Genomic DNA, 27,160 nt, shown 5'->3' with positions numbered 1-27,160 from the left:
GGTGCCTGGCACAGAGTATGCCCTCAATAAATATTTATACAATGAGTATTTGGTCACTATTTGGCTATATAAATACTATGTGTTAGGCATAGATGTTTCAAAATACCAAGATACACAGGTCCCGTCTTCAAGAAATTCAAACCCCTGTGCTGTGAATCTCAAGCCTGAGTGATCATCAGAATTGCTCAGGAAGCTCTAAAAGTACAGATTACCAAGCCTCACCTCCAGAGATTCTAATTCAGTAGGTCTAAGTAGAGGCCCAGAATTCTATATTTTTAATAAGCTTCCCAGATACCTCCGATGATCAGCCAAATTGGAGACCCTTGGTCCAGTGGGGGATAGTCAAGCCTTATGTTTTTACATCTCTTTTCCTACATTTGAAGTGTTTTCATACCTATTAGCTTACTTGATTCTTACTCTCTGAGGGGGTAACATCTGGCAGTTTACGAATGAGGACGTGAAGCCCAGAGAGTTCCCAAAGTTGGTGAAGTCAGAGCCTGGATTTGAACCCAGGATTTCCATCCGCAAGCTCAGCAGTGTTTCCTTCTTGCCAATTCCCGTTTGAGAGTGATGACCCAGGTTAGCTCTGCCGGGTAAAGAGTGACACACCATAGGTCACCAGTAAGTGAACAGCCAGTGTGCTCAGGTCTCTTTCCTAGGTTCTTTGGGAGAGGCAAAGCATAAGAAAAATATTGCCTTCTCAATCGCCCCACTCACTCCTGTGAATGACACTGGGGAAAAGAACAATTTTGGGGAGAGCTCCTCTTAGTGATGGCAAGTAATGAAGGTTATTTCCTTATGGGTATGTTTTATATGGAAAACAAATAAATAAATGGATGAAGTCAATCCTAATGGGTGGAATAAGCTTTGTTCATACTCCACACAGTCCCTTGGTAGGGACCACATGGTGAACTAGAGAGCAAACAAACACAGTCCTTTCACTGAATGTGGCTCATGAGCTCAGTCCTCTGGCTTCTCTCTGGATTGTTACCTCGTCCACTTTGCTTCACTCTACTATCCACAGTGTGGTTGAGATAACTCATTAAAGGATTTATCCCGCTATTATCATATAATCCAGTATGACATTAACAGTGCATTTGACAGCAGATAGATGAAAATGCCAGCTGCCTTTCTGGATTAGGAACACAGCAAGTTTCATTTTGCAGTTGCAAGCTGCAAGAGAGCAGTGTCAGCAAAAGGCACCTCCATTTTCTATGCAGGTACACGACCGAAAGCTTTTCCCTGCCACATCCCTGACAAGAAAAGGCCAGGGTTCAGGATTGTGGACACTGACTTGTCCCATCCTTCAGAGACGTTGTCCTTTCAGGCTGCATCTGAGAGTGAAGCAAGGCTCTATGAATCATACGAGGGCTTAAGCTGACCACAAAAAAAAAAAAAAAAAGAAGAAGAAGAAGATAAGTCGCCAGAAAAATAAGCAGAAATAAATGATCTCCTTAAATTCTGCTTGAAAGTGTTCCTAGGTGGAGGAGCACCTCATGAAGATTTTTTGTGTTTCCTCTCAGAGACAACTTTCTTTTATGTGGTGGCACCCAATGTAACCTGAGAAAATTAGGGAGGAAAAGATTGACATTTGTCTCTAGGTATTTTTTATTTCTCCTGTGACTTCTTCGATGACCCATTGGTTGTTCAGTAGCATGTTGTTTAAACTCCATGTTTTTGTGGTTTTTCCTGTTTTGTTTTTATTGTAATTGATTTCTAGTTTCATACCACTGTGGTTGAAAAAGATGCTTGATATGATTTCAGTCTTCTTGAATTTATTGAGACTTGTTTTGTGGCCTAACATGTGGTCTATCCTGGAGAATGTTCCATGTGCACTTGAAAGAATGTGTATTCTGCTGCTTTTGGATGGAATGTTCTGTACATATCTATTAAGTCCATCTGGTCTAATATGTGGTTTAAAGCTGATGTTTCTTTATTGATTTTCTGTCTGGATGGTCTATCTCTTTGACGTCGGTCTTAGTGATACTTTTTTTTGGATCTGCCTCCTCAGGCAAGGGCAACAAAAGAAAAAATAAACAAACGGGAGTACATCAAACTAAAAAGCTTTTTCACAGTAAAGGAAACGTCCAACAAAACGAAAAGACAACCTACTGAATGGGAGAAGATATTTGCAAATGATATATCTGATAAAGGTTTAATATTCAAAGTATATAAAGAACTCATACAACTCAACAACAAAAAACCAAACAATCCAATTAAAAAATGAGCAGAGGACTTGAATAGACATTTTTCCAAAGAAAACACACAGATGGCCAATAGGCACATGAAAAAATGCTCAACATGACTAATCATCAGGGAAATGCAAATCAAAACCACAGTGAGATATCACCTCACACCTATCAGAATGGCTATCATCAAAAAGAGAAAAGATAAGTGTTCGCAAGGATGTGAAGAAAAGGGAACTCTTCAGGACTGGTGGAAATGTAAATTGGTGAAGCCACTATGGAAAACAGTATGGAGGTTCCTTAAAAAGTGAAAAACACAACAACCATATGACCCAACAATTCCACTTTTAGGTATATAACCACAGAAAACAAAAACACTAATTCAAAAAGTTATATGCACATCTACGTTTACTGCAGCATTATTTACAATAGCCAAGATATGGAAATAACCTAAGTGTCCACTGATGGGTGAATGGATAAAGCAAATGTGGCGTACACACACACACTGGAATACTATTCAGCCATAAAAAAAGAATGAAATCTTGCCATTGGTGACAACATGGATGGACCTCAAGGGCATTATGCTAAGTGAAGTAAGTCGGACAGAGAAAGTCGAATACTGTACGATGTCCCTTATATGTGGAATATAAAAAAAAAACAACAAATGAACAAACAAAATAAAACAAAAACAAGCTCATAGATACAGAAAACAGATTAGTGGTTACTAGAAGGGAAAGGGGTTGAAGGTGGGCAAAATTGGTGAAGGGGTCAACAGTATGGTGATGGATGGTAACTAGACTTGTGGTGGTGATCACTTTGCAGTGTATACAGATATCAAATTATAAAGCTGTACACCTGAAACTTATACAACTAAAAAAAAAAACAGACTGACAAACATGTCTAGCCATTTATCATAACATAGGAACTCAAGAAAAATGACAGATGGCCCTTATTCCCTTTACTCACAATTGGAAATTAACAACTCTGAAGGAATAGTGTTCTGAAGAAGGTGGCATTCTGTGATGGTTCTCCCTTTGCTGTCTCCTGTGCTGGGATTTTCTGGCCTAAGCATACTAAAATCAGACCTCACTTGTCCCACTGAATTATATACACACGTAGACAAATTCAGACCACTTTTTAAGTAATCACTTTGAGAGGCTACATGCTTGATGAGAATCCTTCTCCTTTTAAAATGAGCTTCACAGTTAATGGTACATTCATTTTAACCACAAAATATATATTTATTGACATCTATTACTACATGGCCCAGAGAACTAGGTGCCACTAAGGCATGATCTCATTCTAGCAGTGGCAGCAAAGGTGGCCAGGGATCATCATGGGGAGGTACAGCTTGGCACTTCCCCATAGAGAGGAGCTCAGCTGCAGCCCTGGCAGTGCCCACTTCCCACTGGACATGAGGGGACATGAGAGTGCTGTGGTAGCCCCTGAAGCCTGTACGGGAATGTGAAAGTCCGAGATTTGAAGACTAAATCACACTGTATCCAAAACCAACAGTTGCTCTTTTTCCATGGTCAAAGTGTTTCATAGGAACTTCTTCAGGAGCCAATGCTTCATCCGGAAGCATGAATTATATGACTTTTATGTTGGTCTGGGATTGTCTATGAGCTCCAGCATTTTTATTGGGAAAAAAATGCATTCTGAAATAAAACCAACAAAAACAAGAACTCTTGCAGCTTACCAGAATAGAATCCATGAGAGCAGGTCAAAGTGGTCATGCAAATCTTAACGAATGGTTGTGGTGGGCTGGACTGCTCTCAGCGGGAGCTGGCGAGGTTGCCAACTTTGCCTCTTTTGCATTTGGACCAGTCACCTTAGCGCCTCGTTAGGAGCTCTTATTGTGCTTGTTAAGATCTAGTTACAGTCATTTGCGCTCCAAAGAAAAGGACATAAGAGACGTTAAATAAAATGTCTTACAATTGGGGTGATCCACATTTTGTGGTTTTTGCAGTGCTTGTGGTCACTGTAGTCTTGATATTAATCTTCGTGTTAGGAGCTCACCAGGACAAACAAACCTTCTTGTTAACATAACCATCTGCTCTGTAAAGGGAGCATTTTCAGTCAGTTATGTCAAAGGCCTGGGCATTGCTTTAAAGAACTTTCCGCTGGAAAGCCTCAGCTGAGACATCCATTGGCCTAGATTCTGCTGCTAAGCCTCATAGTCTGTGTAAGTACACAGATTAATTATCTAGCCAGGGCCCTAGACATATTGAACGCTTCTATATAGTAACCCCAATGTATTATGTATTCATTGTAGCATCAGTCTTAACTTGCTCATCTCTTATTTATAAGGAGAAGCAAGATATGCCTGCTGATGACATTGTTGGTACTTTGAGTGGCTTCCTTAAAATCATTTGCGGATGTCATGATTGCATACATTTAAAGATGTCTGTTTAGTCTAGCAAGACTGCCCTTGTCTTTTTGATAAGATGAAAAAGCAATGAATGCAATTTCTCTAATATTCTTAATATCTCTAATCTTAGTAGTAATGAATGAAGTTTAGCCTGTGGAATTGAACCAGCAAAGTGGTGAAAGTATCTTGCAAAGAAATGGAAATTGGACAGTTTTTTGAGAAACAAATTTAATTAAAACATTATTCTGTAATTCCGCTACAAAATGAGTTTGAATTTCAAAACACATCTGAAAATGACATAGTCCTCATTAAATAACATTCTCTAGAGACAAACATTTTTAAGATTTCACTCAAATTTGGATCAAGAAAAATTAATTTTCTTATATTTAAACTATGGTAGTTAATTAAAATGACCCTCATGTGTGGCTGGATTCTATTTCTATTAACACTGTATTGTTGTATAGGTATTTTAAGTCTTGATTCCTCCATGAAGAACTAATGTATTAATGACAATTTTAAATGTAAAAGACAAAATGCTTTATTTCCTTCTTGTCAAAAATAAAAAGACATATCCCTACACCAGGTATTGGTCAAGCAACTTAGTCAAATGAGAATAGAATTTCTTTCAAAACATTGTTGCAAATTTTTGTTTGTTTAGGGGAATTAATTTGGGGATATTTTTGAAAATAGTCTGAAATGATGCTGAACTACTTCTGGTGGATAGAGTGATTATCAAATTTGTAGTAACATTTTGAGTGATTGGTAACTATAACGAAGAGACCAATTTTCCTTTTGGCTCAGAGATGACTCTACCAAAGAGAAATTTTGAAAATGTTTGGAGAAAGGGCAGTAATAGCAAAAGATACAACACGTGTGTCCTCATGCATGACTGCCTTGGAGGCGGCTCTCATTTGAACTTAAAGATTACGAGATGTTTACTTACAAACCATCAGTTTAAGAACAGGATGAGTGAGGTCATGTTTAAAATATCTGATGTTTAAAATATTTGATTATCAAAGGTGAGAGGTTTTATTTTTTAAGAAAATAAAAACATTCTTTTTTTTGCAAACAAGACTAGAGTGAAATTATTCTAAGATCACATCTTGGGCAAAGAATCTTAAGTGCTTTTTATTTTCTAGGCTTAACAAAAAATTCCACACACCCACATCCACATTCCTCTCTATGCCTAAGAGATTAATTTCTCACAACTTTGGGCTGTATCAGCAAAGTCATGCTGGGGTTAATCAGAAATTTTAACACAAGGGATATATGATATGGGAACACTGTATATACACGCTGCGATTAAGAAGCGTTTTCTTTATACATAAGTTTCTGAGCTTTCCTTGAAAAGCTTAAAAAAAAAAAAAGCCTGGAAGCTTGACAAAATCTTTGATTTGAAGGAAGTTGATGTTAGTTGTCTTCATTTATCTGTTAACGTACATCAAAAGAAATTCTGTCTGAATACACTGATTTTTACAACTTTATGGGGGTAAAATGGACCTAAAATAAGCTGCATATATTTAAGTGTACAATTTAATAAGTTTTGTCATATGTAAACATCCATGAAACCATCACCACAATCAGTAAAATGAACACCCCCATCACTCCCAAAGTGTCCTCGTGCCCCTTTGTAATTCCTCCCTCCCCAGACACACACTAATTTGCTTTCTGTCACTATAGATTCTGTTAATATAGGATTTTATATAAATGGAATCATACACTACCTTTTTTTGTCTGGCTTTTTTCACTTAGCATAATTTTTTTGAAATTCATCCACGTTATTGTGTGTATTTGTATTTTATTACCTTTTACTACAAATAATTCTATTTTTTCCAGTTTATTCCAGATATCCCTATCTATTTTTATTCTTTATTCTTTTCTCTCCAGTGCCTTCAGAACCTCCATTTTATGGTGATTTAATCAACAAATACGCAGTGCCTGCCTACTATGTGCCAGTCGCTGGAACAAATTGCTCAAACTTTTCCATGCAAAGTCCTTTCACCATTTCACATTACTCGAAACCGAGCCTTCTCTGACATTAGGCCCCTTAACACCATCTCCGTGGGGAGCTCACCTTCCCCTCCTAAGTTAATGGTGGCATGATAATCGTTAGTAGTGTTTGTTGCTGCTCCCAGATGCTTGCCCTCCTATCTGTCTCTAGCAACCTCCCTTGTCTGAGGTTATTCGTTAATAGTGACCTCTTCCCTCCATTCTTACAGGGGCTACGAAATCCCAGAACAGTGTTCTCCCTTCATAGAGAATTTCATTGCCAAGATCCCAGGCTCTCCCCCTTTTCCATCGTGTAACTGGCCTTAAAGTATTTATGATGATGATCTTTCTAATGCCTTGGCCTCATAGTTCTTTAATCTTTTCAAGCAAAATGACTTCACTTCACTCCACTTTAAGTGAAACTACACTCTAGACCATATCATATGATCATCTGAAACTTCCACTTCTGATTTCTAAAATTCTGAAACCTATCCATCTGACCATAGTTTCTTGCCCATCCATACTTACATCACTTAGGATTAGATTCTCTGCATGTGACAGAAATGCTAAAGTAACAATGGCTTAAACGAGAGAGAAGATAATTTCTCTTGCCTATAAATGAAGTCTGAAGGTAGGCAACCCAGGGCTGATTTGGTGATTCCATGATTATCAGAGACCCAGCTTCCTTCCAGCTCACTGCTCTGCCATTCTTAAGGTAATAGTTTCATCCTCATTGTCTAATATGGAAGCTAGAGTTCCAGCCATCACATCCATCTTCTGGACAATAGGAGAAAGGAAAGAGGAAGAAAAAGCAAAAGGAATATGCTAGCTGTCTTTTAAAGAAGGTATACTGGAAACTGTTACACAATACTTCTGCATCCGTTTTGTCCAATATTGCTGTGAACCTTAAACTGCTCTAAAAAATAAAGTCTATTTTTAAAAAATGGAATATCAAAAAAACCCACTTCTGCATATATACTATTTGTCCAAGCTTAGCCATAGGGCCACAAGCATTGGCAAGGGAATTTGGGAAATGTAGTCTTTATTTCAGGTAGCCGCAAGCCCTGGTTAGGACTGGAAGTTCTATTACCAAGAACAAAGTAGAAAATGGATGATGGGGAGGCAACCAGAGCCTCTGCAACACACATTCCCCCATCCCTTCCTCTGAACGTGCTCTTCATTCTAATTAGTACGAGATGCCTCCCAATTCTGCCCTCTATCATCTCCCTGCTGGCTTCATTTTCCTTTCTACCCAACCCTGTATGGAAAAAACCACTACAAGCAAAGTCAAAATGCAAATAACAAATAGGAAAAAAATACTTGCAATTTCAAAGTGCTTATCACTTTGCTCATATTTTTATTTATTTAAATCTTGTACTAAACTTTTTACAATATATAAAGAGCTCTTAGAAACAGAAAAAGATCAATGGCCTAATAGAAAAATGGACAAGGGATATGAATAGATAGGTCACAGAAAATGAAATACAAATGGCACCTAAAGATAAAGGAATAGTTCTCAACCTCACTGACAATAAGAGAAATGCAAATTAAAACCATCCTGAGAATCCATTTTTCACATATCAGCTTGGCAAAAATTAAAAATTGTGATAGCAAACTTGGTTGGCAAGGCTATGGGGAAATAAACACCATTGTGCAATGCTGATAAAAGTATAAATTGGCACAAACCCCATGGAGGCAATTTGGTAATGTCTATCAAAATTACATATGGAAATTCTTGGAATTCATGCTACAGATACACTTAGGCATGTATGAAATGATATATGTACAAAGTTTTTTTATCACAGCATTGTTTGTGACACCAAAAAGTTTGAAATATTGTAAATGTCAATCAATAGAGAACTAATTAAATGAGTTATAGTACATCCACACAATGGAATACTATGGCCCTGTGAAAAGAACAAAGAAGCTGTCTCCACAATAATCTGTAAAACTCTCCAAGACGTAATATTAAATGAAAAAACAATGTACTCAATAACATATAAATATGCTAGCTTTAGAGTAAGAAAGAGGGAAATAAATCATGTTTTCATGTATATGCATAGAAAGTCTCTGGAAGGATACACAAGAAACTAACAACAATACTTAACTAAGGATGGAGAACTGGGGTCAGAGAGAGATTTCTCACTGTATATCTTTTTACACTTTTTAATTTTTAAACATAGAAGTAATTTACCTATTCAAAAACATATTTAAGAAACCAGTAATAAATTTAGTTTACCAACAACAATAACTAATAAAGATAATAATACCTACACCAAACAATTAGGAAGATCAGATGATATCCCAGCTCCACCTCATCCTAGTTATGTGACCCCAGAAGTGTCACTTAACCTCAGTGAACTGTAGTTTCCACATCCGTCAAATGGGGTTACATTTTCCATCTCAAAAGTTTGTTGTGGAAACTAAATAAAACAATATATGCACAGTGCCTGGAACCTGGTTGGCACTTAATGAATATAATTCCCTTCCTATAGCCCCCCCTCAAAAAAAAACTCTTTAAAAAATGATGAAATACTATTTCCTGTGTATTAGAAAATGATTTATCACTTAGTACAAGATATAAATAAATAAAAATATGAGCAAAGAATTCATAGACTCTTTAAAGTTTGGTGCTAGAAAGGTTTTCAGAGCTTATTTCATCCAACCCTCTCCTTTCAAGATGAGAAAATAAAACCCAGAGGGCTTACATGATTCACCCAAGATCACTCACCAAGAGGGTGGTGGAGATGGGCTAGAAACCAACCCCTCAACCCTCATCTCAACTCTTGCCAGTCATTACTGAATTGAAGGGTGGGCTACAAGCAACTTTTCCAGAGTCAAAATCACCACATATATTGAAATGGAACAGTTTTTAAAGAGACATATAGTAATTTCCTCACAAAATTATTACTAATTACATCTAGTAGCCTAAAAGTGTTAGCACACAATCTTCAAGCTAACAAAATTAAATTCTTTTTTTCTTTTTTCCTGAGGAAGTTTTGCCCTGAGCTATCATCTGTTGCCAATCTTCCTCTTTTTGTATGTGAGCCTCCACCACAGCGTGGCCACTGACAGACAAATGGTGTAGAGCCACACCCAGGAACCGAACCCTGGGCAGCCGAAGCAGAGCATGCTGAACTTAACCACTAGGCCACCGTGGCTGGCCCAAAATTAAATTTTTTATTTTTTTCATAAGGGTGATTAACCCTGAGCTAACGTCTGTTGCCAATCCTCCTCTTTTTGCTGAGGAAGACTGGTCCTGGGCTAACATCCGTGCCCATCTTCCACTACTTTATGTGGGACACCGCCACAGCATGGCTTGACAAGCGGTGCGTGGGTGCATGCCCGGGATCCAAACCCGGGCCGCTGCAGCAGAGCTGTGTGTACTTAACTGCTGCCACCAGGCCAGCTCCCCAAATTAAATTCTTTATAGGTGGCTATTAAAATATTTGAGAGTAAATGTTAGGAGTAGATTCACAACATTATTGAGTTTTTTAAAATGAATAAAAAGAGAAAAATATTTATATATTTGGCGATGTGAAAATTAAAATTTCAGTCTGGCAGAAGACATCATAAATAAGAATTTTAAAAATTGAGACAAATTAGAGAAAAATGACAGGCTATATGACAGGCAGTGGATTGATATACTTAATATATAATGAACTGCTACGAATGATCCGGAAAAATATGAAGACCCCAGCAGAAAAGAGGCACGGGTATGTACAAGTATGTACCAGATAAAGAACCACACATAATCAGGTAGCAGAAGGAAAAAGTCCCGACCCACGAATATTTACAGAATCATATCTTAAAACAACGAGATATATATTTACCTCAGAGATTGCCAAAGATTAAAAAGAATAATAGTATCCTACACCTTGGTTACGGTATAGAAAAAGGAGTCCATTTGTAAATGCCGTTGCTGTGAGCCTAGCATTGACACAACTTTCCTGAAGGACAATTTGGCAATTTCTATGAAATTTCTTTTTTTTTTTTTTAATTTTATTTATTTATTTATTTTTCCCCCAAAGCCCCAGTAGATAGTTGTATGTTATAGCTGCACATCCTTCTAGTTGCTGTATGTGGGACACGGCCTCAGCATGGCCAGAGAAGTGGTGCATCGGTGGGGGCCAGGGATCCGAATCCAGGATGCCAGCAGTGGAGCTCGAGCACTTAACCGCTAAGCCACGGGGCCTGCCCCTCTATGAAATTTCTATGAAATTGTTTGCCCAGAAAAGCCATTGTCATGAATTTATCTTATAAAAATACTTACCCAAGTGCCTAAAGATATTTTTACAAAGATGTACATTGCAGGCTGGGTTGTAATATCAAAAACTGGGAAATCAACAAAATGTCCACTCATCAATGAATAGTTTAAAAATAGAGGTACGATGCGTTCACATGGCATGCTCTGCTACGTTAAAAAGAATAAGGTTGAGGGCCGGCCCGTGGCTTAGCGGTTAAGTGCGCGCAATCGGCTGATGGTGGCCCGGGGTTCGGATCCCGGGCGCGCACCGACGCACCGCTTCTCCGGCCATGCTGAGGCCGCGTCCCACATACAGCAACTAGAAAGGATGTGCAGCTATGGCATACAACTATCTACTGGGGCCTTGGGGGAAAAAATAAATAAATAAAGTTAAAAAAATAGAACGAGGTTGCTCTAATGTACTACCTGGAAAAGCGCCAATGTCACATTAAGTGAGAAAGCAAGTTGCAAAGCAATGTGTGTAGAACGATCTTATTTTGTAAAAGCGAGGAGGGAGGCAATAGGTGTTTGAATGTACGTGGAAGAAAGTTTTACCCCGGATCCTTAGTTTAAAGTGACAGCCTGAGCAGAAATTGGTGTAAGCCAAAAGGGATGGTTTTGCTCACATCACTGGAATCCACAGGTGGAGCTGGCCCAAGAGGTAGCTGGATCTGGGGGCTCAGGCAATGTCCTCGGATCTCTCCACTGATTCTGCCTCCCTCTATGTTTGTCCTTATTCTTTTTCATCCCAGATGGCTGCCTCCCTCAGTAAGCTAACTTATTGGTAAGCTAACTTCAGATCTTTCTAATAGAATAACCTGCAAGAGTAAGAGCTGGAATTTCCTGCTAGCTCTAGCAGGAACCCCAGGTAAGGAATCTGACAGTTTGGTCCCAAGTCATTTAGGGATCAAGCCCTTCCTTGAAACAATGACAGGGGCCAGGGCCCCTTCTCAACAGCAGGAGAGGCTCCTGATTCCATATCTGGGAGTAGTGGGAGCATAGCCTGGGGCTGGTGTTCCCCCCAGGAAGGAATTCTGGTAAACAATGTGTGTCTACTACACACTGCACATCTTTAATAATGATAACTTTAGGGAGTGGTTTACTTTTGTAATTGAAGAATGCAAAGTTTAGGACTGCAGAAAATGGGATTAAAAAACAAAACAAAACAGCAAACCAGGAGTCCTACCCCACCTCTGATCAAGTGCCCCTTTCAAGATTTAAAAGGACAAAGAGCGCGCACACACACACACACTTTTCCTTTATTTGGTCAAAGTATGTCCTATGTCTTTCTTGGCAACAAAGGAGTTAATTTCTTGTGGAAAGATACTGGCAAAGGAATTTTTATTGAAGAGGCTGATCAACATTTTCCGTGAGCAGAGACTCGCAGATTTTGTGAGATAAGTGAAGGGAATGCACAGGCCTGGGTTAGTGCTGAGATGGCTCTGTGGAAGCCTGTCCTGGAGCCCCCCTCGGGGTAGGAAGACTCAAGAGCAGGGCCAGTCTCGTGGCTCTGCTGCAGCTCCAGTCTTCCGGCAGCTTCTTAATGGGCTGTAAATGTCCGAAGAATATATTTTCCTCTCCAGGAAGCAGTCAGTGCACCCTCTCTGTCGCACTTGCAGCCAACTGTCTTCTTTCCCTGTGTAGGCATGTCAAAGAGAAACCAGGAATGCGAGACCTAACAGTTAAACTCCTTAGTTTAGATTCCACAAACCTAACATTTGAGATAAATCAGATAGGAGCTATAATGAAGTTCCTGTATTTATTATCTCTGACTAAAAGAGTTGTTTTGAAAATTCTAGGGTAAATAAGATTGCAGAGGAATGGGAAAAGCTACCTTTCAAGCACCCTTCACTATTTCACAGAAGCATCCATCAACAGGTAATCAACTGATAAATCAATCACTAATTATAAATCACTGCTGTCTATTCAATCAAGATTTTTTTTTTTAAATCCTCTTCTACTGGACACTTTGTAGCTTGGTTCCTAGTTACTGTATACATTCTCAAAAGTAATTAAACAAGGTATAATTCAGAATGTTTTACTAATTCAAATTACCAGAGAGTTTTTATAGTGGGATGGCTAAGACTAGTTTTCAGATGTGATATGTGGCATAGTTATAGTAGTTAAGACTTCCGAGTCAGGTCTGGTTCAAGTTCAGGTTCTATCATTTAATGCCATCTTGGGCAAGTCACTTGCATCTCTGAGGCTGTTTTATCATCTGTATAATGGGATAACAATACCCACTTATGGAATTGCTGTGAGGATACAGTGGGAAGCTTGGCACATAGTAATCCATCAACAAATCTTAGCTTTTAATTTTTTTAGTCACATATCATGTTTTAAATATACCTGACTTTCCTAGGTTCCCAAGACATTTTCTTTTTAAAATTTTGGTTTAGTGAGAACAGAATAGGGTGAGAACAGAATAGGGCTGGCCCTAAAGCCACGGCGGCCAAGTGCTCAACTGAACACTCCTTTGTTCAGTACCACAGGTCGTGTAGCATTTGAGGGAAAAAAAATCTATCATTCTGAATCAATCTGTTAACTTAGTTCATTGATTTTATGGGATCTGTGAACGCTTTTCTTAAGAAAGCAACCTTCCCTACTATCTTGTACCTTTCGATTAAAAAATAAACAAACAAAACTCTTCTCCTCCATAGAGTCAGGCAGTATTTTGATCTAGTCAAGCTTGGAGGAGCCCACTAGCATAGGTGGTTCCCATTTCAACAACATCTTAGTATATGGCACACAGGCAGTGTCTACCCACTGACAGCATTGAGTGATGGGCTAGGAAATCATGAGGCAGATGGAGCAACTCTGATAAAATAGAATGGCAAGAAAGTAAAATGACAAGTGACAAATTGGGAAGAAATATTTGGCACACGTGTAACGAGCAAAGGCTATAAAGTACTACATCAGAATGTAAAAATATAAGAGACTCTACAAATCAATCAGAAATGTCTAACACTCCAATAGAAGAATGAACTTCGGTTATTCTCTGTCAACTCCCAAAAGAAATTCAAAGGGTCAAGAACATATGAAAAGAAGCTGAGTCTCAGCAGGAATCAGGGAAATTCAAATGAAAGCAACAGTGGCCCACCATTTTTGGCTATCAGATTTGCAAAACTTAAAAAGATAGATAAACATGTTAAGAATTTCAAGAAATGGGTATTCTCTTAAATATTCATTTTCTATTGCTGCAGTCACAAATTGCTGCACACTTAGTTGCTTAAAACAACACAAATTTATTATCTTATAGTTCAGTAGGTCATAAGTCCAACACGAGTCCCTTTGGGCTGAGTGTGGCACCAGGCTACACTCCTTTCTGGGGGTTCTGGGGGGAATCCATTTCCTTGCCTTTTCCAGCTTGTAGAGGACACCAGCTACCTGGCCTCCTTCATCCATCTTTTAAGCCAGCAATGTTGCATTTCTCTGATCATTCTTCTGTGGTCATATCTCCCTCTCTGACCACAGCTGGGAAGGATTCTCTGCTTTTAAGGATCCATGTAATTAGATTGGGCCCAGTTGGATAATCTAGGACAATCTCAATGTTCTTAACCTTAATCACCTCTACAAAGTCCCTTTGCCAGGTAAGATAACATACTCACAGGTTCTCAGAATTAGGACGTGGACATCTTTGAAGGGGGCATAGTCTGCCTATCATACTAGTGGTGATAGTACAGCCTGTTTGGAGGGCAGTTGGGCAGTATATGCATACCCATTGACCAGCACATTGATATTCGGATATCTATCCCACAGAAACACACATGTGCACAAAGATGGATGTTCAAAGATGTTCATTGCAGCATCATTTGTGACAGCGAGAGATGAAAACAAATTAAATACCCTTCAAAAAATATGTTTGAGTCAATTATGATATGCCCATATTATGTTTTAGGTAGCAGTTAAAAATACAGGCAGATCTCTATGTGCAAATATGGGAAGATCTCCAGAACATATGGTTAAGTGAAAAAAAGAAAAGAAAAACCAAGTTGAAGATATGTAAAATATGTTAAAATAAAATTTTAAACTTAAATTTATAATTTAAGAATTTGGAAAATGTCTGGATCCTTCCCCACTGAATCTTTGAGAAGTAGAATGGAATTGAAGACGGGGGTGGAGGAGATAAGTCACTTTTTCCTCTTTCTCTCTCTCTCTCTCTGTATATATATCTGTAATATTTGAATTTTTACAGGAGTATATTCACATATTACCTGTATTTTTAAAATATTAAGTTGCTTTAAAAAAGTGCACTGGACTCCAAGTTATGGACATGGCTCTGTGACTTGGGCTACTCACTTTATCCCTCTAGGCTTGAGTTAACTAGTCCGTAAAATTAAGGAGATAGACACACGACTCTAAATTCCAGCTCTAGGTTTTATGAATAAATGCAGCAAAAATATTTAACTCAACCTAGTAGAATTTTGGTCATTTTTGAAAAGGGAAACAGTAATTTCTTTATTGATTTTTAAAATCATGTCCTAAATTTTCTGGAATGGTCTTGACTTTAAATAGTTTTAATTTTTGATATGGTAAAAATACATTAGTACTTGTCAAGTTGTATGACTCAATTTGGATTCAGAAAATCTTATCTCTATAGGCATTCTAATACACTGCTGATGGTAATGTAAATTGGTATGACCTTTCTAAAAAGCAAATTGCAACAGATGAAAGCTGTAAAAGCAGTTTAATCTTTAACCTAATAATCCCACACCTAGAACTTTATCTAAGAAAAAAATTGGAAGCAATCTAAATGTTCAAAAATAGAGAAGTGGTTCAATAAATTAAGCTATATATGCAGTGGTCATTATTATACAGCCATTGAAAATATCTCAAAAAAAGATAATAACACAAGAAAATTTATAATAAAATATTGAGTAAAAAAATACATATAAAGAGATATATATTTCCTGTCCTCTACGTAGGTTTTATGCATATAGGCCTAGAATAAAGACTGAAAGAGAATGTATCAAAATGTTGATGATGGTTAACTCTGATTTTTTAAATGTTTTAAGGGAATTTCCAATCTTTTTACAGTGACCTAACATTACTTTTATAATCATAAAGTAAAATTTAAAGTGGTCTCTGTATTTACAGATTACAATAAGCTTTCCAAATGAAATTTTTCACTAAGAGTCTATAGAAGAATCACTAATTCTCTTAATAGTTGGAGAATTATCTCTCTTTCTTTCTTCTTTCTGCTTGCTTTGGGTTTACTATTGTTTTTTTAATTTCTTAAGGATGAAGATTAGTTATTGATTTGAGATCTTTCTTTTTAAATATAGGTCTTTAGAGCTATAAATTTCTTTCTAAGCCCTCATTTAGCTGTCCCATAGTTTTCAATATGATGTATACTTTCTCAAAGTACTTTCTACTTTCCCTTGTGATTTCTTCTTTGACATATTAATTATTTAGAAGTATGTTTTTTTAATTTCCACATATTTGTGAATTTCCCAAATTTCCTCTGGTATATTATTTTTCTAATTTAATTCCATTATGGTCAGAGAATATACTTTGTATGATTTCAGTCCTCTTAAATGTATTGAGACTTGTTTTATGGCTAACATATGGTCTATCCTGAAGATTGTTCCATGTAAATTTGAGAAGAATGTGTATTTCACTGTTGTTGATTGGAGTGTTCTATAGATGTCTGGTAGATCTAGTTGGTTTTACAGTGTTGGTCAAGTTTTCTATTTCCATATTGATCTTCTGCCTATTTTATCCTTTACTGAAAGTGAGATGTTGAAGTCTCTAACTATGATTGCTGAATTGTCTATTTCTCTCTTCAATTGTCAGTTTTTGCTTCATGTACTTTGGGGTTCTGTTTTGAGTTGCATATATGTTTATAACTGCTATGTCTTCCTGATAGATTCACCGTAGATTGACCCTTTTATCAATATAAAATGATCTTCTTTGTCTCTAGAAACAATTTTTGTCTTAAAGTCTATTTTTTCTGATACTAGTATAGTCACTCCAGCTCTCTATTTGTTATTGCTTGCATGGTATATTTTTTCCATCCTTTTTGCTTTCAATACATTTGTATCCCTGAATATAAAGTGTATCTTTTGTAGACAGGAAGTAGGTGATCATTTTTTAATCTATTCTGCCCATCTCTGGCTTTTAATTGGAGTGTTTAATCCATTATATTTAATGTAATTACTGATAAGATAGGATTTATGGCTGCCATTTTCCATTTGTTTTCTATGTCTTGTCTTTTTTATTCCTTGATTCATCTATTACTGCCTTCTTTTGTGCTAAATAGATATTTTCTAGTGTACCATTGTTGTTTATTTTACTATATTTTTGGAGTTGTTTTCTTAGTGGTTGCCCTGGGGATTACAATTAACATTTTAACTTAATCTAATTTGGATTAATACCAACTTAATTTTAATAGCACACAAAAACTTTAATACAACTCCATTTCAGCTTTCAACTCTTCCTATGTCAGAACAGCCTTTGGGGTACATTTATTGTCTCATTTCTACTAGTGAGCACTGGTTATATCTCACTTTAACTAATGAGCATATCCTAAAGAATTCCTAATTTCTATTTAGGAATGAAATGAAGAGATAAAGTAACCGGCTTAGCTATTTAAGCAGGGAACATGTCAGCTCCATTTCACATAGGAGGTTTTGAAGGAAGCACTCCTATTCACTGAGTTTTCCCAGTTTCCATTTGGCAGCTCATAAGGTGATTTTACGCACAACTGAAAAAATGTAAAACTGTTTCCTGCAGTGCTTTAAACAAGCTATAATGCATTTTCAGATGTAGGGGGCTATGGGGAGATTTTCTGACAAGCTTGGATAAAGGTGGGAATTTCAGTTTTTTATGAGATTCTTTAAGCACTGACTTCAAGGCAGCAGCAGCAGGCTCGCTCTTGCTAACTATGAGCACGTTGTAACTCCCAAGCTGAAGAGGGGTAAATGAGCATTCCAGGGTCTGCGAAATGAAAACATATATGTGCAATACATGTGTCACAGAAACAATTATTCTTCAAGTTTTATCATCAGGAAGTGAGAAAGGCAAATCACCCTGTATATACACATTCACACACACACAAATTTATATAATGTATAACACATCTCTTTGTATTGCAATGATATTTGGCCATGGACTAAAGTGGGAAGTATGGCTGAAATATAGTAGTTTCTATATGGTCTTCCAAACCACGTGTATCAGTTCAATCCAAAATAGCATGGTGTTGGCGTTAGGCAGATCTGAATTTGAGTCATGGTACTGCCCGGTGTGACTAGGTACTTCATCTCTTAATTATTTAACCTCTGTATGCCTCAGTTTCCTCAACTGAGAAATAGACTTAAATTTGGTACTCCCCTCACAGAGCAACTGAGATAATGATTTAATGTGATAAGCTCATAATATAAACATTAATAAAAAATAATGACAGCAACTATTGTGAGTACCTACTAGATGCAAACCAATGTACTAGGGCCTAAAGACAAATGGTAGATGGAATATATTGAACCCATTTGATTCACATGTGTTTCAAGATAAGTCTGAGGAACAAGGAATAATGACATACAGAATGCTGATGCAGATCAAAGCAAATTTTAGTGGAATTTTGAGGGGGAATTGGGGCCGATAGGATTAAGGTAGAAATAGAATTGCAGTTGAAATGTGTCAACTTAACCAGTTTTCAACATACTAATGAAAAGAAAATAGCCCTTCTTGCAAATCTCCACTGTACTTGTACATTCTTCAATAACCTAAAGAAATTCCATTAGCATTGATTGGTCTTTGAGTTCAATAATAGATTACTTTAATTTTTTACAACCAAAGTTTCTTTAAAATTATATGTAAAAAGTATTTGTAAATTACATTTTAATTGGTTCTGAATGAGCTTTGCACCTTCTAATTATCACATTTTGTTCATCTCAGTCCCTACTTAAAATATTTCCCCATATCTTCTCTGTCAACTCAAATCCTATCCAATATTTCAGAATGACCACCAACACCACTTCTGCTCTGAACTTTCTCTAAAGTCATCCCAGTCCTCAGCTTTTTCCCACTCATTGTAATTACTATAGGATCTGCATTTAATTATGAAGAAATTCAACAAGCAACTATTGACCAATTACATTGAGCCAGGCACTGGAGTTGGTGCTGGAGACATAAAGATGAACAAGACACAGTCCCTGCCCTCCTCTTAGGGAACGTAGAGTCCAGTAGCAAGAGACAGACATACTAAAAGAATCATCATTCCAAGGAATATTTTTGTAAACTGAAGGGCAAATTTATAGAGAAATATTTCATCAGAAAGAAAACAAATCACTCATTAATTTGTCTTTTTGATAAATATGAGTTTTCACCTGAAACATAACACTCAGCCAGGCTTTTAATTTTTGTTTTTTTTTCAGAGATGGAAAGGTGATCACTTAAAAGTAGTTTTTGTTTTTTTGTCTCTACAGTTAGAGGAAAATTTTGCCTTTATAGGAAGACTTCTCTTTTTATTTTGAGAAAGTATTCTAATGTGCATTTTGATTATGCAAAGGTAAAGCCAAAATGCTACTCTGGAATGGATACCCTCAGGATAATAAGTAGCCAAACTGCTTTGCATAAAGATGTAAATATATGACTTTACCATGGAAAGAGTTACATCTTGAATAAATTAGCTTTTGCCACAATAATGGTGCATAACAAACAACCTCAAAATGCAATGACAGAAAAAAAATATTGTATTTTCACAGATCTCTGAGTCAGCTGGGCTGGCTTTGCTTCACGTTGCAGGTCTGCAGATCTGGGTCTTTCCCACACGTCTTTCATCTTCCTTGGTCCCAGTGGGATATTCAGGACACATTCTTCTCATGGTGATGGCAAAGGCACATCATGGGGCAAGCTCGACCACATAAGCACTTTTCAAGCTGATTTTTGTATCATAGCTGCTAACATTCTATTAGCCAAAGCAAAACACACGGCCAAGTCCCAAGTCAAGAGGCAGGGCAGTACTCTGCCTTTAGTAGGAAAGAATGCAAAACTATAAGGCAAAGGGTATAGATACATGAAGTGATGAAGAATTGGGTCCAATAATTCAATCTACCAGACATCTCCATAAAGACATTGATTGAAATGCTTTTGAAGCTGAGAGAGGGATTTGGGGTTTGGAGTTCCTCTTGGTGGACCAGAGAAAGGAGAAATTTGAGAGATGTAGAAAAGACAGGCCTACAGCAGAAGTTAAATAATCCTCCCAATGTAGGAATGGGTGGGAACTAACGGGAGAGTTGGCGATGGCCATTTTGTTATACCCAAGTTCCTTGGTAGAGTTTGTTAAGTGTTGCTGCTTAATATTAGCTGGATTTGGGTTAAGACAAACCCATGAGCAAAGCAAAGTCAGGAACATGGATAGGCAATCTATTTTTGGAATGATTATAGTCTTCACCTACAATAAGATGCCTGGACAAGAAGATAAGCAACAAGGATTGTGGGAAACATGAGTTTTCCTCCAGGATTTTTAGAAATATTCTGGGTGGGCAACACTAGAGAACACTAGACTTTATGCTAATAGGGACACATAGAGTCTGCTCTTTGAGATATCACAGTTGAGTAATAACTGTGAAGCAGGACATAATTAGGGTTTGCCTAATTTAAGCAGCTTTACCAGTGATATTACTAATTATAACTTGTGTGTTTTAGATTAGAATAAGTTTTAGTCACTTCCTGGACCTCTTAACCCAAACTCACTTGTTTGAACACAAAAGTAACATTTCCCTGTAGGCTTAAGTCACACATCTCATGATTACTTGTATCTCTTATCATTTACTCAGTCCATAAATATGAAACCCATGCTATACACAAGATAAACACCTATGTAAGACAAAGTTTCTAATTTCAAATTATCAGTCCAAATAAGGTGATAACACTGTAAGACAGAAGATGCAAAGTCTATAAATGTTTTGAAGAGACAGAGGCACTATTCAACGAATGTCTTGACCTATGAAAGTCTAAAACAAACCTGATCATAGTAACAAATCCCTTAATGTTTTTAAATGGACCATGACACTCAGTAAGCAGCTGTCTTGGCACTCAGAACATTAAGTACATAAGCCATGCATACATCATCTAAATGTTGGAATCCATCATGGGACTCCCAGTGAAGTATATACAACAGAAACCCAAAGCAATGAAATAGACCCATATTTTTGGTCCAAAAACTTGCATATTTGTCTAAAAACTAATCACAGGGCTCTTACTATGTGCCAGACATGCAGGAAGAAGTAGAGTGAACAAAGTAGACAAGATCTCTGCCTTCCTCCTGGTTGGTTGAGGGAGGAGACACAAAAATTAGCAAGCAAGCAAATAAAATGAACCAACACATTTTAGAAAAACCTAATTGCTACAAAGAAATTAAAGAAGGGTGCTATGATAGACCATGATGGGGAGAGCTACTGTCTATCAGGTTGTCAAAGAAGGCCTCTCTGAAGCGGTAGCATTTGAATTGTGACCTAAGTAGAGCTAATTGTGCAAAGATGATCTGGAACAAGTGCACTACAGGCAGAAGGAACAGCAACTACAAAGAGTCTTACGTAGGTATGACGATGGCAATAGGAAATATTAGCTCTTTCCATTTCTCTCCTTCTACTTCTTGCTTAGTTTAATAAAATCAGTTTTTAATCACTCATAATAATGGAGAGAGTCAATGACTCTACTAGTCCAAGACTCCTTGTATTTATTAGTATTTTTAGATTTGTAGTAGATTTTGTAGAAACTAGAAAAAGACTGTCCGACATTTTGTAAATTCAATACATTAAAAAAAGTCCAAAATATATAAATAACTCATACAACTCAATAGCAAAAAAACCCAATCTGATTTAAAAGCAGGCAGAAGATCTGAATAGACATTTTTCCAGAGACATTCAAATGGCCAACAAGTACATGAAAAGATGCTCAACATCACTGTTCATCGGTGAAATGCAAATCTAAACCACAATGAAATACCACCTCACCCCTGTTAGAATGGCTATTCTCAAAAAGACAAGAAATAACAAGTGTTGGTAAGGATGTGGAGAAAAGGGAACCCTCGTGCACTGTTGGTGAGGATGTAAATTGGTGAAGCCACTATGGAAAACAGTACGGAGATTCCTCAAAAAATTAAAAATAGAACTACCATATTATCCAACAATTCCACTTCTGGGTATTTATCCAAAGAAAACAAAACACTAATACAAAAAGATATATGCACACCTATGTTCATTGCAGCATCATTTACAGTAGCCAAGATATGGAAACAACCTAAGTGTCCACGGATGGATGAATGGATAAAGAAAATGTGATATGTATATTCACATGGACTATTATTCTGCCATAAAAAGGAATGAAATCTTGCCATTTGTGACAATGTGGATGGATCTTGAGGACATTAGGCTAAGTGAAATAAGTCAGACAGAGAAAGACAAATACCGTGTGATCTCACTTATATGTAGAATCTAAAAAGAAAACCTGAACTCATAGATACAGAGAACAGATTGGTGGTTGCTGGGGGTGGGAGATGGAGGGTTGGGGAAATGGGTGAAAGTAGTCAAAGGATATAAATTTCCAGTTATAAAAATAAATAAGTCTTGGGGAAGTAATGTATAGCATAGTGACTATAGTTAATAATACTGTATTGCATATTTTAAAGTTGCTAAGAGAGTAAATCTTAAAAGTTCTCATCACAAGAAAAAAAATTTGTAACGATGGATGTTACCTAGACTTATTGTGGTCGTCATTTTGCAATGTACACAAATATTGAATCATTATGTTGTACATCTGAAACTAATACAATGTTACATGTCAATTATACCTCAATAAAAAAAATCCTTTTAAAGAATAAGACTGCAACATGAAGTGTCAACTCTGAAAAAATGGGGAAGCTGTCCAACTATCCCATCTGGTTTGCCCTTTTCCTTCACAGTTTTTCTCCTCACACTTGAGCTAGACAAAATCATCTCCTTACTCGGGAAAAACAGCCCCAGCAGAACATTCCCTCCTTCACTTTCTTTCTCTAAACTTGCTTTTCAGAACACCTTTCTGAAGACTCCCAGTGCTGGGAAGAAGGTAGCAGGGGAAGGTAAAGAAATTCTTTGGAAATGCTAACTTGGCCCAGTGGTGGGGATGAATGCCAAATCTCCTCCTCCAGCTCCTATAGGACTACTCGGGGCTAGAAGAGCTGCAACCAGGAGTGGAGGCATTCATCTCCCTTACAAAACGGAAAATGGTCTACCGCTGAGTAGTTTTTTGCCCTGGCCCTGTTGGTGAGAGCTGAAAGATCCGCACTATGAGGCCATGAAGCAGACACCATATTTCTAGTGTGAAATTTCTAGGATTTCAATCTAAAGTGGAACAGGGGATACGAAATGGAGAATCTCACGCATGTGCCCATAGGAAAATGATACTTTAGAACTGAGAGACCAATTTCGTGTAAATGCCTGATTTACAGAAAACGGTACTTATCTCCTGCCAATGAACATCCGCCAAGAATCTCTCCCCATCCTCAGTCCGATGAACCTTCTGCTTGGACTCTGGCTGGACTTCCCTCCTCTTTGCATTGTTTGCCCATAAATACAGCCGGCTCCAAACCTTTAACTGGTGTCTGTAGCTTGCTACAATTTGCATTTCCCATATTGCAAGTCCTCTGCTGTTCCCAAATAAGCTCGATTTCTGGTAATTCGAGCTTGCCTCAGTTTACCTCTTTATTTAGGTTGACACTAGATAACTGATTTTAAACTGTTTTTGTATCTATAGCATAGTACCTTGCACAAAATAGGCATTCTACAAATATTTGTTAAAGCAATGAATGAATAAGTGACTACATAATTCTATAGGCTGGTGAAGAAATGTTTAAATAAAACATGGGACAATAATAAATAACCCCAGTGTTTTCATTGTTTAAGATTTATTTTTGCAACCCTAGGGCATGGCCATGTTAGTTTCTGTCTTATACCAAATTTCCTGGCTCATCTCACTCTATTTAGGGCCAACTCCATTAAGCTAAAACAGAAGTTTTAAACTAAAATATGTTAAAAGAAAATCCATAGCACTTTAAAGAAAAGGAACAAAAAAGTTCTTCCTCCAGCAGGCAAACGTTTTAAGAATGTTAATTGGAACAAGTTTTATATTGCAATCTTTCGTCACATTGTAAAATAATCCCTAACTAACTGCAAGGATTCTGTTGCTGAGAAGGCATTTTTGGCAAAATTTAGATAAAAGGAGAATAATGGTTGCGTTCTTTTGTTTAAGGGAATTGAACTGACTCTTGCATACGTAAAAAGATGACAGATTCTAAAAAATGTTATGTACAGTTTAAAACTCAGTTATTTCCAGACCGAAGTTGGCAAAATGGTAGTCTGAGGGATCCATCAATTTATAATCTACCATTCTCATCGATAGATTCATTGGTGATGTAAAGAAAATACATAATCTTAATGTGTTAGGTTCTAGTAAGTTTTGAAGACTTGATTTCACACCAGATCCTCTCATTGCAATACAACTAAATTAGAATTCTATACCAGTTTGCTCCTGCTCTCAAGAGCTGATTGTTCAATTTTCAGGAATTTTGTGAACCAGTTGTAAATGCATCCATTATTATAAATAAAATTATATAAACTTACAACTAAACTAAAAATAAAACAGAGGTAATAAATACTCAAAGCTCATCATTTCCTCATGATTTTACTATATTTTACTATTATTTATGCTCTTAAGGTTATTTTTTCTGTATGGAGGAAATACATATAACAGAGTGATATTGAGCAGCTTCTCCCATCTCCATGTTCAGTAATGTCACATTGAAATTGGCCATGGTGAGAGTATATACCTCATGGAAACTAGAGAACACTACGAATCAGGGCTTACTTTATTGTTTTCTTGATTGTACATACAAAGAAAGTGATGGAGAAAATAATAATAATGTTAAATAAACTTAAAAGTGTGCCAATAAATATACTGCAGAGCCAGTTGTTAGACATTTACCAGAACACACTGTAGCTAGGGATTCAAGATTTTCAGGTGCATTAACCTAGAAGTCCCATCCCATGTGTCAGGGTCCATTCTCTAACAACAAAGGCTCTGATCTTGGGATAGAAGACTACCCTTGGTTGGGAGTTCATATTTTTGGAGCTTGTCTTCTTTTACACTTAAGTCTTAGGCCTGTTCTTCAGATTTTTATGCCTTTCCACTGCAGAAAATGGGAGATTCTTTTTATGCTACAAAGGAGTCCCCTTGGCTTTCAAACTTGACTTTTAATTGTTGAGTAATCACTCTTAGCATTTTTTAAAAAAATATTTTCCCAGAGTGTTAATTGAGTTTAGCAGTAGCCACTACTCAATTCCAAAGTCCCTATAGATACGATTGCTCCCATACTCCTCAAATGCCTATACAATGTACCAACTAATGCATTTATTTTCACTAGGATACCATTCTGGTTTACCACCAACAAAAGTTTAAACAATTGCCTTGCTACTTAGTGTGGGGGACATACCACATGCCAGCAGTGTCGGAGTCCTCATTGCCTGTCAGTTGGCAGGCGGTTCTCCAAAATCCCATTCAAGCTTCCATTTTTTCAGTACCCTCCTGACACCATCTCAGGCGGGATTCTAGACTATGAGACAGAGCTTAGCATGCAGCGTGTTAGCTAGCGGATGCTCTTGAAATAAAAACTTGGGGAAAGAAGCAGAATTAGGCAGAAGGAAAAGTTGAGCTCTGATATAGTCTCAAGGAAGGCTTCAGCCAAATCATGGAAAGTTCTGGAACTTGGGTGTCCCTTCAGAGTTGTCCCAAGTTGGGGCACGGCATCCAGGCCTTTATATCTCTGTATTGATTAGTCTTTGCAAACGAGAAGGAGGAGTGACCTTGTGCAATTTTCTTGGCTGTAGGCACTTTCCACTGAGGGCTGATAGGTGAGAGCTGTTGTTTGGCAGCACTCCCAGTAGTCTTCACTCCTGAAGGAGAATCTGGGTGGCAAAACACAGCACCTACCACAGTACCTACTATGTGCCAGGCACTATTCTAAATGCTGTGAATATGAACAATAAGCAAATCAATAAGAAAATATATGACATGTCAGATGGTGATGAGTGTTATAGGGAGAAATAAAGCAAGGTCACTCAGCTCCAGCCACACAACATCCACGATGTTCTTCAAACCCACTGTGCATGTTTCCATTCCAGGGTCTTTGCTGTTCCCTCTGCTTAGAATGCTCTTCCTTCCCACGACTTGAGGCCTCACTCCTTTGAAGTCTTCGCTTAAACGTTACCCTCTCGATAAAGCATTTTCTGACCATTATGCTGAAAATTGCAGTGTTTCCCTCAACATACACACATCCTAATATTCTCTACCTCCCTTTGCTCCCTGTCAGTTTTCCCTGTACTCTGCTCCCCTGGCTGCCTACTGCTCTTCTGAGGCCTGAGCATCTTTGTTGGGGCCTTAGTAAAATACTTCTTTTACTTTCCTTTATTTCCCCCAAACAAGTAAAACATAGCAATATTAAGGACTGAGAGTGGTTACTCCGCTCAGTTCCCCCATCCCCCATTCCTGCCCCATCCTACCCCCACCCTCACCACTTATGATAAAGTAATTTTTATCAACACTGGAAATCAACTGGGAAAGAAACTAATAGGAAACTCTGATTAAAGCAGATCAGGAGAAAATGATTTTAAATGGCTGCAGAGCAGTGTGCACACACACGGCTGGTTTCCTGTGAGGCAGTTTGCTTCCCTCTTCTGTGGGAACTGGCTTTCCTTAGCACAATCCTCCCCAGGTGGGTCGAGCCCTATTTCCTAGAGCTCCTCGACTAATGCAGGTGTTTGTTTAGTGTGCCCCTCCTGTCTCCCTGACTGGATTAGAATGCTTTCATACTTGAAAAGGATCTCTTTAAATCCTTTCCAATCTGTTTTTCCCAACAGATTAGAAGTAGCATGAGTTCAGGGTCTGGAACTTGGGGTAGGGGAGAAGTTTAAGCAAACTTCTTACAGTTCGGTTCTCAATGTAAGTTAAAAACAAACAAAATATTTCAGATCTGAGTAAAAGAGAAATGTCACCCTTTGTATGTTGTGCAGCAAGTGCACATCACAATTTTCTCAGAAAAACACGGGCATGTCCAACATGTAACTATAGGCATGGCCATTTAAAAGGATTAGGTCCTCAATGCTTTTTCTAGCATGTCTATTTTCCTCCCATTTTACTTTTCACTTCCTTTTCACAGGCAACCCCTCCACCATGCCCATTCTAACCCACCACCCTCCATGCTCCAATTCACAAATTGAAGTGTTTCTGCTGGGAGTTATATATTCCACCGGATGACAGGGGTTCACCGCTGCAGTTCATGTAGCTGAAATATCCAGATGGTTGTCATAATTCTTCACTTTACTTTTCAGCGTG

The 27,160-nt window shown here is 37.7% G+C and overlaps 1 pseudogene; it reads left to right on the top strand.

Annotated features, from left to right (window-relative positions):
• Positions 1 to 3,714: 3,714 nt before the first annotated feature.
• On the top strand, positions 3,715 to 4,776 carry LOC131422877 (magnesium transporter NIPA2-like; annotated as a pseudogene).
• Positions 4,777 to 27,160: the final 22,384 nt, after the last annotated feature.

Source organism: Diceros bicornis, chromosome 3 (genome assembly GCF_020826845.1).
Source record: "Diceros bicornis minor isolate mBicDic1 chromosome 3, mDicBic1.mat.cur, whole genome shotgun sequence".
Taxonomy (NCBI): domain Eukaryota; kingdom Metazoa; phylum Chordata; class Mammalia; order Perissodactyla; family Rhinocerotidae; genus Diceros; species Diceros bicornis.
This window is presented reverse-complemented; position numbering and strand designations above follow the sequence as displayed.